Source organism: Vulpes vulpes, chromosome 2 (genome assembly GCF_048418805.1).
Source record: "Vulpes vulpes isolate BD-2025 chromosome 2, VulVul3, whole genome shotgun sequence".
In the NCBI taxonomy this organism is placed as follows: domain Eukaryota; kingdom Metazoa; phylum Chordata; class Mammalia; order Carnivora; family Canidae; genus Vulpes; species Vulpes vulpes.
In genome coordinates, this window is record NC_132781.1 from 75157750 (window position 1) to 75171294 (window position 13545).

Here is a 13545-nt window from a genome sequence, read left to right on the forward strand (position 1 = left end):
GGGAAGAAGAAAAAAAAAAAAACGAGAGGGGAAGAGATGGGAGAAAAAAAATGCAGTCCCCTTTCGGTGACTTTTGGAAACATACTCTATACCCAAAATACTCCTCCTCCTCCTCCTCCTCCCTGGCCAACTGCTGACTACAATCCCTTTCTTTCCAAAATTGGAGAGAAAAATTAACATACAAATCCTGAAAACAGAATTGCACCCACATGGTTAAGTCAGCAAGCCCCTGGCACCCGCACTCTCTGCTTCTCTCATCCTCTGCTTTGCTTCCCTGCTCCTCTGTTGCCCTGGATCCCTGCTATCATGAGAGAAGTGATCTGATCAACTAACTCCTTCAGAGGGACATGCAAATGACAGCGTGTGTACATTTTGCGAGATAATTCAGGACGCAGCTATTGTGTAACCTGAGCACTGGGGTTCCAGATTGGAAAGCTATTTTGAGACAGGAGGATCGTGACATTTGCTGTCACTTTGCAGATTTGTGTTTGGAAGGCCAATACTCCCAAAGCTGTTTATCTCTTCCTGTTATGTTACCCATAATTGAGATAAGGTTGACAATGGTCCTTTAGAAATTGTCTAGTGGTAAAAATAGCTATTCTTTCCATGGACACAGTTAACATAGATATTTTCTAAAAGCCGAAGTGGAATTCTTCATTAGCAACATCATTAAACACCAGTCTCTAAATATAACAACAATTAAGGGAAGTTTTTAAAATAAAAATAAATAAAATCACTTGAAGTCCAATTTTACTAGTCCTTCCAATAAGTGCTTAATCTAAGCGTAGCTTCCCTAAGGCTGGATGACTTTCGCTCTGACTCTTTCACCCTCTGACACTGCTCAAGCACACATCTGAGTTTCTCCAGCTCTGTTGTTGGCAAGACTCAGAACCCTCTATGCAGTGAAAGGGTCCAAAATGTGCCACCCTCAAATGTGCCACTTTGGCACAGGATTATTTTGAGCTAAAGGCAATGGAGAGTCAAAAGTTGTAAGAAGAATTCTCTGCCCTCCCCTTACCTGCTTAAATTTCCCTTTGGGAGTATCCCCCTCCCCAATCATCACCCCCACCAGGAATATAATTCTTTTATTTTAAGTATCATTGACATATGATTTTTGAGAAGAGCTGAGAAAAGCATTCTTATCATGCTGAAACGAGTTTTCATAAACATATCTTACTATAATAATCTTTATGTTCCATTAGTTCTCCCATATAATTCCTAGTCACTCCCTCACAATTATGCCTTGAAGCCTGTTGGGGAAGGTCATCAAAAAGATGTGACTGCCAGATGACCCATGACTTAGAGGCTCCTCATCTCCTCCCCTGTCTTGGAAGGTGGGTTCTGATTGCCTTTCCCATTCTCAGAGGCGGCTCCAAGGACACAGCCTTGAGATAGTGATGTGGTGTTGAGAACACCCGCATAGTGTACATGACTAAACCCCTTAAGGCCTCTTTATAACTTTAAAGATTTGGTGGGTGGGTACAGGGATCCATCCATCTTGTTGCTGCACAAGACAAGCTTATTAAAACCTGTCACCTACCAACCTGGAGTAACCTGTCTCTTTCTTTCATCCCTATGGGGGCCAGTTTCAGATTACACCAGAGAAGCTCCCAAGAGGGTTGTCTAACCACTTCTTTGAGTTTCATTTCTTTTCTGTGAACTTCTGTGCTAATAAAATTTGGTAAGTTTTTTTTGTTTGTTTTTTTGTTTTTTTATTTATTTTTTATTTATTTATGATAGTCACACAGAGAGAGAGAGAGAGAGAGAGGCAGAGACACAGGCAGAGGGAGAAGCAGGCTCCATGCACCGGGAGCCTGACGTGGAATTCGATCCCGGATCTCCCAGGATGGTGCCCTGGGCCAAAAGCAGGCGCCAAACCGCTGCACCACCCAGGGATCCCAAAATTTGGTAAGTTTTTATGCTGTCTTCTCTTGTCCATCTGTCTTTTGTTACTTTGGTTTTTTTTAAGATTTATTTATTTTAGAGAGAAAGAGGTAGGGGAGGGGCAGAGGGAGAGAGAGAGAGAGAGAGAATCTCAAGCAGACTCCCCGCTGAGCGTGGGGCCCTGACACAGGGCTTGATCCCACAACCCTAAGATCATGACCTGAGCCAAAATCAAGAGTCAGATGCTTAACCAACTGAGCCACCCAGGCATCCCTGTCTTTTGTTAGTTTAATTCATAGATCTCCAGTTACTGAAATTAAGAGTAGGGGATCATTTTTCCTCCCCAACATCAGCTATAGGCATCTTTTACTCAAGCCAGTGAGCCCTTTTGGTTACTATTGAGTTTCCCTCTGTCTGGACTCAAGATTTATTCTGCCTAACAATGTGGGCTCTCTTTGTTCCCTACGTCAGAGGAAAATACTTTCTGAATCATCTGTCTCCTGAAACGGAAAGGCCATCATCTCTTGGGCTTTCTCTAGGAGTGGAAACCCTTGAGACATAAGGAGTAAGTGCCAGCCTGGAAGTTAAGAGGTCTGGGTCCTTTCCTAACTCTGTTCTATGACCTCTGCAATAACCAATCTGGGGCCCAGTTTCCTTACAGAGGGAAGGGAAGGGAAAGGAAAGGAAGTAGAAGAGTTGACTCTAACTCCAGCTCCTCTGCTCGCTCTCATGAGTTGAGACCCTCTCATCTCTCTAAGTTTCAATTTCCCCATCTATAAACTGGGAACTAGGGAAGTTGACTAGATCAGCACTTCTCAAGGTATGGTCCTCTTCCACCTCCACAACCTCCCCCCCATGACCACCAACCAGCCCAGCAGCAGCAGCAGCATTGGAGAATTTATTAGAAATGCAAATGTATGTGCTTGCAGAGATCTACTAAATCAGAATTTCTGGGATGCAGTCCAGAAATTCTGTTTTAGTAAACTTTTTAGGTGATTCTCACTCAAATTTATGAACCACTGGCAGAAATGATATCACAGATCTCTTCCAGATTAGCAACCCTTAAACTCTTTTGACCCCAACCTTAAGATCTCTCTCTCTCTCTCTCCTTCTTTCTCTCTTTCTTTCTCTTAAGAACAAAACAAAAAATCTGCTACAAACGTCTCTCTCTATAGACTACTAACTTTAAGGGACTTAAAATAAAATTTGCATTCAGTTATTTCCATAGCAACCTTAACAAAACCACTAAGATGTTTTTGTTCTTTAATATACCTGCTACTTCTTTTAAAGGAACTGTGTTCCTTTTCCAGTTATAAATCCAATCTTATGTAAGGATATATCTTAAAAACATCTCAGTATTACAACTAGAGTCCCAGCCAGCAGTACAAAGATTATCATTTAAATCATACCACCTCATTGACCCTATATGCCAACTCTTCTAAAGGCCACCTCTCAAGATGGGACACAATCTAAGATCCCAGATCTCCAGGAAAGAATCTGTTTCCATAATAGTATTCCAAATACCGTTATTGATTTCACACTCTATCCACTGACCCTACTTCTAGAAATAGCTGCCAACTCTGACTGATGAGCCACCCCCCACCCCAGACCGTGAATTTCTGGTGCCGCTGATTCTACACCCAGATCCAGGTTTGGCCCATAAAAGCCTCCTAGCCCTGGACACATGACCCATGTCATTCAGAGGTAGGAATATGACCCATCGAAGCCAATGAGATGTTGACTGAAACTTTTGGAATATACGCATGTGATATTTCTCACTGGACTATAGCCAGAAATGATGACACCTAAAACTTCACAGTTGTTTTAATCTCATGACAGGAGATTTATCCAAGATGGAGCCACTGAACAGTTGGAACTATGAGGCCAGGTGAGTGAACATGGGGCCATATATCATTTCTGAGCCTGTATCCAATAATGCCTGAAACCAGTTCCCCTTTCCAGACCTTTTGGTACAAGATCCATTAAATTTCCTTTATTCACTTTGGGTTGACTTTCCTACCACCTGGCACCAAAAACATTTTAATGGGTACAGAGTATAAATTAATACATCTTTTGGTAGGCAACTTGTCAGTGTCTATAAAAAAAAATCCCATGTGCATAACTCTTGTCCTAGAAATTCTATTTCCAGAATATACTCTTCAGAAATGCTCTCACAATTTTGGAAATACACACACACACACACACACACACACACATACACACACACATTCATTAAATTCACTGAAGTATTGTTTTCAGAGAAAAGAGTTGGAAGCAGCCTAGTGTCATTTGATAGAGGAATGGACCAATAAATCATGTTGCATCTGTACCATGGGACACTGTGATGCCACTAATATAAATGAGGTAGATCAATATAGTGATGTGAAAGAAAATTCAGATTTCTATTGATAAGTAACAATAATCGGTTTCAAATGATATTTTTATACTATATTGGAAGTAGGAGGCATGAATATATGAATTGAAAAGGTCTGGAAAGATCAAATGGTCAATTCTATGGAGTAGGGTGAGGGGACATTTATTTTAAAGTATTTTATATTGCTAACTTTTTACCTCAAATATAAACTACTTTGGTAAATAATAAAATCCAAAAAAGGATAAAAGGAAAACACTAAAAAGCAATACATTGAGTTGTACTGTTTCAGCAAACACTTAATCAATGCCTACTGTATGCTAGGCTCTATGCCGGGCCCTGTACATCCAAAGATGAGCCTCAATGTGAAGATAACACTAAGAAGTATACCTGTGCCATAAGGTAACTGTGCCCCACGTACTGTTTTGAAGATTTGGCCATAATGAGTCATAGACTAAATCCATCTCTTACAAGTAAAGCCATGGGTTTTAGCGTGTGTAGGGTAAAGTTATCACCACTAAGTTACCATTCAGTGCTATCAGGAAATTTTTTGTCGCATTTTTACAACTGACTAGTCTTTCAAGGGCTCCCAAAAAACCCACAGCTCATGGTTGGTTGTGTGACTAGTGGGAAAGCCAATAGTTGGTATAGATTTGAACCCTGGTGGCTCCATAAACAATACTTGCTTTTACTCTGTGAAACAGGCAAATGAGGCTTTGATTAAAAGAACATCTCAATGAATGGATAAAGAAGATGTAGTTTATGTATACAATGGAATATTCCTCAGCCATTAGAAATGACAAATACCCACCATTTGCTTCGACATGGATGGAACTGGAGGGTATTATGCTGAGTGAAATAAGTCAATCGGAGAAGGACAAACATTGTATGGTCTCATTCATTTGGGGAATATAAAAAATAGTGGAAGGGAATAAAGGGGAAAGGAGAAAAAAAATAAATGGAAAATATCAGAAAGGGAGACAGAACATGAGAGACTCCTAACTCTGGGAAACGAACTAGAGGTGGTGGAAGGGAGGTAGGTGGGGGGTGGGGGTGACTGGGTGAGGCACACTGAGGGGGGCACTTGATGGGATGAGCACTGGGTGTTATTCTATATGTTGGCAAATTGAACACCAATAAAAAATAAATTTATATAAAAAAAAAGTACATCTCAACAACCAAGGTCAACAGGGCTTCCCATGTGCTGGGCTCATGCACCTCCTAAAAACTGATCCAAGACCACCAATTAATGTCCCAGAGGCCACCAAACACTGTCTAAGGAGGCAGAGTGTGCAGTGGTTTTGAGAGAGGACTGGATTCATTCTAGCAATGGAAAGGTTTTAGCATCCCTGTTGTATCCTCACCCCTGGGCAACCCAATCTCCATGAAGCAATGAACTATTCACACTCTCTCAATGATTTATCTGATCATGTGTTTACTCATGTTCTTGCCACTGCACGGTTAACTCCATAAGATTAGGACCATGTCTAGCCTCATATCTCCATCTATAGCATGAGGTCTGACACATAGCAGGGGCTCAAAAGACATTGTTGAATTAATAACCTATTTTTAGTCAAACCATTTTTAAAGGTTTTTAATGTGAAGTACAGTATCTTCACTTCCCTGCTCTGAGCTGTACTACAAGAAGACTAAGAATTATAAATTAAGAAGCACATGAGATGGCGTATATGGAACCTTCTGCAAACTTCAGAGTCTCCTAATACAAATCTTGGTAAGTGGTGCTCAGGAAACTGGTTAACTTCTAAGTAATGGCTCTATCATATTTCCAACTTAATAGCTGATTTGAAAATAAATTGTGGAGCAGTTAACACTTCAATACACAGGCTAAAGTATGTTTTTGTTTGTGTATTTTTTAGAAACCTGCCTCATTTGTGCATTTATGATGTTAATGATGAGTAAAGCACAACCCCAATAATAGAGTCAAAGACTTTTATTTTTTTAAGATTTTTTTTATTTATTTATTCCTGATAGAGAGAGAGAGAGAGAGAGAGAGGCAGAGACACAGGCAGAGGCAGAAGCAGGCTCCATGCAGAGAGCCTGACGCGGGACTCGATCCCGGGACTCCAGGATCAGGCCCTGGGCCAAAGGCAGGTGCTGAACTGCTGAGTTACCCAGGTATCCCCAAAGACTTTTAGAACTAGAAAGGACCTAGGTCAAGTATTGTACATCTATCACCTGACAGATGCAAAATCTAAGTCCACAGAGGTAAAGTGACTTGGCTGGTGTCACTCAGCTAATTCTTCACAGAGCCAGGAGAAAATCCTTTATCTTCTGGTTGCCATTGCTCCTCTACATCATGCTGGGTCTGAAATTCTGACTGTGCTGGTCATTGTCAGACAATGGCTGGCATCTGGCTTTTCACTGTAAAATCAATACCCCAATGCAAAAGTTAAATCAACATTATGCTCAGTGTCAAGGATAACAAATTAAGCTGCTTTAAGCTCGACAAAAATAGCTTTTTCTCTGCATACAACTTTTTTCTTTCCCTCTCTTCTTCTCTTCCGTCCACCAAACTCACACTTGTCCTGGATACACCAATGCAAGCAGCAATTCAGAAAGCTTCAGCAGCTAAATGCCAGTCAGAGCAAAGCTCTATTCTCAGCCACAGTAATAAAGCAGTTGAAAATGCTGTTCATTCAAGTCACAAAAGATATGATTTCTGCCTGAGATTGTCCGATAACAGAAATGAATGATGGTTCTTTGCCTGAAAATACGTATTGATTGTTGGCTGTGAGTTTCACCATGTTTAATGCGGAAGTCACCATCCTTCAAATGTGTGTGAATTGAAGTTGCTGTTGCCCATTCCTTGCAGGATGATTTGTAGCAAGAGACAAGACAAAGCAGGAGAAATGTCTACATCCAGGTCAGGCTGGACATTCTCCAGCCAATTTTCCATCCTGGATTATTTGATCTTCACTTCTAAGGCCCCAGTTTATTGCATTCGAAGGGCAGATTGATTGCCTGCATTTGACTAAGATGGAGGGGCCCTGGCATTCTTGAAAATCTTTTGCAGAACTGAATTCTTTAAAAATCACCCCATATTCCCAGGCCAAGCCACCATTTAACAACTTAAATCTCTAGTGGCCTCACCTAGCCTACTTTCTGCTGACCTATGAATGGGACCAAACAGAAACCAGCACCAATACCAGGTGTCAATCTTCTCTCCCTAAGCCAGACCAAACTTCATCCTTCCTGCTGCAATGCAGCAATAGCTCTTTGTATCACTTCCTGATGCTTAAAAAGCATTAGGCTTTACTGACTGATTTGGCTACCAAAATTCCTGCAGAAGGTAGTTGGCCAGTCAATGTTGGTCAACAGAGGAAGAGAACAGTCTGCCTCAGCATCAGTTTCATGCTACTCACGACTCTAAGACATCAGAGTCCAGTGATCTCAGAGATTCTAAGTAGGAAGTTTCTTATGCTATAGAATTCAAGGGCTCCTAAAAGTTTCCCCTAACCCAAAATGCTTCCCCAGCAGCCTATTACAATATCTAAAATCTCACCATTACAAATCTGTTTCATGAGAGTTCTATCAAATTAGGGTCTCTGAATGCCCTCATAAAAATTCCAGAACCACTAAGAGGACTAAATATTATCTTCATTTTAGCAGAGATGTCTTCTAAGTTGACAGGCACTGAGCAAAAGGCTTTATGCGGATGTGAAACATCCAGATTGGGGAGACACATAGGTGGTAGCGAGAGAGTCACAGAATGGAAATGCTGAAAGACACCATAGATTTCCAATTTATCCCAGGATCAGCTGGAGGAACACACCAATCCAGTTTATAAGAGAAATCAGTCCCAGTGGAATGTTCTGAAGACAGCAGTAGTAAAATTCCAGAGGACATTCCTGGAGCCTCAGTAAATCCCAGAAGAGGTTTTTGATGCCTTTCCAGTCCTGTAATTCACTTCATTACTTTCTCCTAGGTACCTAATAGGGGAAACAGGACCAGTGGATAGACACACGGAGGATTTGAGAGGAGAAACATACCTTTCAATATAATTGACTGTCATTAAAAAGGGTTTAATGCTTTATATAGTCAGCAAGACAAATTGGTTGACTTCACCTTCTTTTTTTTTTAAGTATAAAATATTACAGTTAGAGCAGCGCACACACACACAAAAATCCCCTTAGATATACCAATACCTTATCATTGTTGTCAATTCTTGCTTTGTCTAACTAATGACTTAATCATCTTTCTCCTTCCCCCAAGTTGGAATGGACTCAGTTACCCCCTACTCAATTGAGACTTAGGCTACACATGTAGTCATGGCTCCTTTATCATGTCTTTCCAGGAAAGTCTCTACTGACTGAAATTCTACTCTTTATGGATCCTGTAATTTGCCCAGAGATGCCACATGCACCAACTCCTCTTATGGTTTGTTCTATGTAACCATTACAGACAGAGGTGTACCAAACATACATGTGCCCCCATGCCACCTACTTCACGTGTATCTATTTTACTCTGGTTTATAACACTAATTGAAGCAATTTACTTCTTGCATGTTAGGACAGCCAAATGCATCCGAGATTATCCACTGTAACTATCACAGTGCTCACTGGCCTCTGAGGAAACCTGCCTAGGGATAAATCCTCCAAACCCTCTCCTCTCAATCTTTGCACGTGCTTTCCTCATATCCATCATCCTCCTTCAGATCATCTCAGGATAAATGCTATACTACCTCCCTTCTGAGAAAACCACCTCAACCTTCTCTTGGTCTTGTCCATTTCACCTCCTACTATATCTTGAAATATTAACTTTCTACCCCCTCCCTCATCGCAGGACTCACCTTCCTCCACCTACTTACTCTTATACTCTAAATCTGCACCTGGATCCCCAAATTAAAAGAATATTTCAATTCTCTCTCCATGTAGAAAGTGAAAGACTAACACAATGACTAAATTTTCCATCCCTTAAACCATATTTCTAAAATGCCAGTCATAAAAATAAATAAATAAATAAATAAATAAATAAATAAATAAATAAATAAATAAATAAAAAAAATGCCAGTCATATAATGGATACTCAAATGTGGTTATTCTTTCTACCAGCTGTGATGGATTTGCTCCTCAGCCTTCCAGCCAAGCTGGATGGTACAGCATAGTGGGAAGGGCAAAGGCAGATCTTCAGAATCAGGCAGATCTAGGTGTACCTCCCGGCTCTCCCACTTACCAATTGTATCTAAATAATGGTGTGAGGCATTGACAATTTGGTGGGATCGTGCATAAAGAATCAATGTGGGGCTTTCCCCTCTCCCATCATCAAGTGGGGACCATGATTTCAATGATCATTGCATCTATCTCCAGGCACAAGAGACACACCTGGCATACAGAAGCCACTTACTACATATTTGTTGAACTAACATGCACCAAAGATAACAAACATTATTAGACCCTATAGACACGGGAGGGAACAAACACAAGGTTTTCAGAAGCACCAAGAAATCCCTGGAAGTCAAGAGCCACTGTCCAGAAATGGAAGAGAGGGAAAAGGGTGAGGCAGGGAATGCCATGATTCACCACAGAAAAAAATGAAAGAAACTAAAGATTGCCAGAACAATGGACTCTGACACGTGGTTCCCTAGTCCTTCTTTTAAAAGGAGATTTCTATTTAAAAAAACTTTTTGAATGACTCCACTACAATATTGATATGGGCATTCTTAGTCATAAAATTTTTTGTGTGTGTCAATCCCCCCTTTTGTCAAAAATGAGCAAGAATTTTAAACTTACTTGGCTAGCTACAGGGAGAAGAGATGGAAGAAACTGGAGGAGGGTTAATTATCTGAAAGAACATCTAGGAAACATATTCAGGCATGGAATTCCAGAAGTGAAAAGGCATCTATCTCATATTAAGTTCAGGTTGAAGAAGGATGCAAGTTTCCCTAGGGAAGGTTCCTTCCAACCCTTTTGAAAAGGCATCCTTGACAACACTCTGCCCCCTGCCTTGGACGTTTCAAAATCATGTAGCATTTTATACTCCATAATTTTAGCCACTTATTTGTTCTGCTAAAAGAGTGTAGAGAGGGTTACAGAAGAGAGTCCATATATAATGAGAAACTAGAAGCTCCCCATGATTATTAAGCAAAAGATGGCTGAGCAACACTCTCCACGTAGAAGAGAATTCTCTGTCACAGAAGGAAGGAAGTCTCAAGGCCTCTGAGACTGCAACCAAAGCATGGGTCACAAGTTCCAACAGCCAGAAGGCCTTGATCAGAAAGAATGGTCATCGTCGCAGACACAAAGCTAATGATGACACCAGAGTGCCATTATCAAGAGAAGCCAGGGGCTAGCAAGTTTCCATCTGCTTGAAAAGAACATGATATTTTCTGATGTGCTTGCTCTCCTCGGAGGAACAAAAGATAATAAATGTGAAATACTAGTGGTTACCATATTTTAATGGTATTCTGCAGGGGGGGAAGAAAAACAATAGATTCTGAAGATAGGAATATGAATTTTTAACACCCTCTTCTTTGTTTCTCCTCTTTGTGACCCAGACAAAACGGGATATTTCATGGTCAGTCTCAACACAGTTCTACCTGCAAAAGAAACCAAAAGAAGGTATTGAAAAGCAATTTAAATTTTTATAGAATTCCCTTGAAGACAAAGGAAAGGGTATTGAGGGCATGACGCTAGGGAAAGCTCCTTTAAGTCTTTCTCTCTATAGATAGATAGATAGATAGATGATAGATAGATAGATAGATAGATAAATATATATCTATATATTATATATATAATCTATAAATATATATATATATTTCTCTTCAGCAAAATTCCATCTTTCAGCACTGAGGGGGGCACTTGATGGGGTGAGCACTGGGTGTTATACTATATGTTGGCAAATCGAACTTAAATAAAAACAAATGTAAAAAAAAAGAAAAAGATCAGCTTCCCCACCCCACTCCCCAAAAAAACAAAACTCCATCTTTCTTCCTTTACCTCCCACCCCAACCCCTTGCTCAGAGATCTGTTTTGTTCTTGTAATAGCTCCAGGCTCTTCCCACTATGGGTCAAACCTGTCTCCTTGCTCCTTCCAGCTCTTCCAGCCTCACATTTCCACAATTAGCACAACAAACAGTAGATCCTAGCCTCCTTAGAAAAAGAGGGGCACCTGGGAAAGCTATGATTGTTTATACACTAGTACTTTTTAATGTCAGGGATGCTATCATACCTACACTTTCTTAAAATTTTTAACGAACATGTATAATTTTGTGATCAGGGAAAAAAAAGCCATGTTTCCTTTTTTCAGTAAAACACAGAGTGTCTTTAAAATAGAGTATCCTAAAAACAGTGGTGCCCAGATTTTAGAATGTTATAATCAAGTACAACTTTCAGAAAAATCCTGGGGAATAACACAGGGCTAATAATTTTATAGCTTGACCCCGAAAAGGATTATTTTTAAAATCTGCTACCCTCATCGTTTTATCAAAGAAAGAGCATTTTAACAACCTTAACAGTGGAGAGAGGCATGGATTCTATGGTTTGGACCCATTCTTTAAGTAATGGGTGAGAGTATTTAATCAGAGTAGAAAGAAATTGACTTCTGTTAGAAGATACCCTTTTATGTTCAGAACAAGAGACAATTACATATGCTTATCATTAACATAATATTTGAACTTATTTGCAATTGTTTTTCATTTCACTGATTTTCCATTATTCCTAACTACAAAGCACTGTGCACTCATCCCCAGCCCCTCAGACTCACCAGGCATGGAAGCCGCTTAGGTAGCTTTTTCAATGGGCTTTTATACTGTTTTGCTTAGTCTTTGTTAACAAAACACTCCCTTTTCTGATATGTGTGTCCTTCTTTAGGATGTGAATCTGGATGTGTCCAAACCAGATACATTTTAGGAGACCTTAAAGGGCTTAAAATGCATGTGATAAAATAAATCACTTGTTCTCAGTAAGCGGGACCAAGGAATGCATGCTGGGTTTCAGAATTTCAGCTGATTGCAGCTGCCAACCTCAGGCCACTGGCGGCCGGCTGGCTAGGCTTGGTTGGGGCTGACTGAACTTGGTGCATGCTGGAATCATAGAACTATTCAGACAAAATTGGCCACCACCATCAGAGAGTGCTTTGTGTTTGCTTTTTGTTTTTGCATCCACATGAGAGCCTCTAAGACTTCGTTAGGATGGGAACAATACACTTTTTAATGCTTTTGAAAATTATGGCACCTGAAAACCTGAGTTAAAAAGAACCATATTTCTGGGGCGCGTGGGTGGCTCAGTGGGTTAAACATCTGACTCCTGGTTTTGGCTCAGGTCACAATCTCTGGGTCTTGAGATCAATCCCCACATCTGGCTGAGCATGGAACCTGTTTAAGATTCTCTCCCTCGGGATCCCTGGGTGGCGCAGCGGTTTGGCGCCTGCCTTTGGCCCAGGGCGTGATCCTGGAGACCCAGGATTGAATCCCACATCAGGCTCCCGGTGCATGGAGCCTGCTTCTCCCTCTGCCTATGTCTCTGCCTCTCTCTCTGTGACTATCATAAATAAATAAAAATTTTTAAAAAATGAAAAAAAAAAAAGATTCTCTCCCTCTCCCCCTGGTCCTCCTTCCCCTCCCCGACCCCCAACACTTGGCACGTGCACACTGGAACCCAATCTCTCTCTCTCTCTCAACCAAAGCAAAAACATATTTTCTGATTTACGACAGCATCCCTTCTAATTGCTTCCCTAGGAAGTAGCTCAGCTGACCTGGTTCTTAATCCAGACTCTAGAAAAGTCACTTGAATAATGGATTTGACTTTTACGGACAGTTGAAAAACCACAAAAGAATAAGCACATGCATCCAGGTACACCAGAGATTTACCACATGTAGTTGCAAGATGAAGAGTATTTTTAAAGTCTCACCTAGTTATTGATCGCCGACCTGTTTCCCCAATGAGCATCTCATCCAGCCCAAACTGGTAACAATTGCTTTACCTTTGAAGTAATTAGCTTTGACTGCTCCCAGATGTGGGAAGGGGGGAGGACATGAAGGGGACACCCAGGTGATGGTTGACAGCATGTCCTCTCGCTATCCTATGCAAGTGAAGAGAGTTGAGTCTGTCCCATCTATGTCCCTCTCCCCTGCCCTGTAATTGGCCTATATATTGTCCCCTGTGGAAAATATGTTCAATAGCAGCCACCTCTTCCCCTTCCCCTTGCAAATCTGCACCCATTTTTTTGTGCCGACGTGGACGGTTCATTCGATGTGCAGAGAGGACCCCCCCCCCGCCAGAGTGAGAGAATCAAGCCCAGATTCCCCTCCAGCATCCTGGGGAGCAGCCTGG

The 13545-nt window shown here is 41.1% G+C and overlaps 2 long non-coding RNA genes across 2 annotated transcripts in view; one reads left to right on the forward strand and one right to left on the reverse strand.

Annotated features, from left to right (window-relative positions):
* Positions 1 to 1819: 1819 nt before the first annotated feature.
* LOC140597884 (uncharacterized) lies at positions 1820 to 5942 on the forward strand. Its single transcript, XR_011999880.1, has 4 exons — positions 1820 to 1908; positions 3724 to 3772; positions 4580 to 4657; positions 5846 to 5942. It is a non-coding gene; the product is annotated as an uncharacterized lncRNA (long non-coding RNA).
* Positions 5943 to 6204: 262 nt separating this feature from the next.
* LOC140597883 (uncharacterized) overlaps positions 6205 to 13545 on the reverse strand; it is a 31228-nt gene continuing 23887 nt past the window's right edge. Inside the window, exon 3 of the long non-coding RNA XR_011999879.1 lies at positions 6205 to 8205. This is a non-coding gene — a long non-coding RNA (uncharacterized lncRNA). The remainder of the gene's footprint in view (positions 8206 to 13545) is intronic.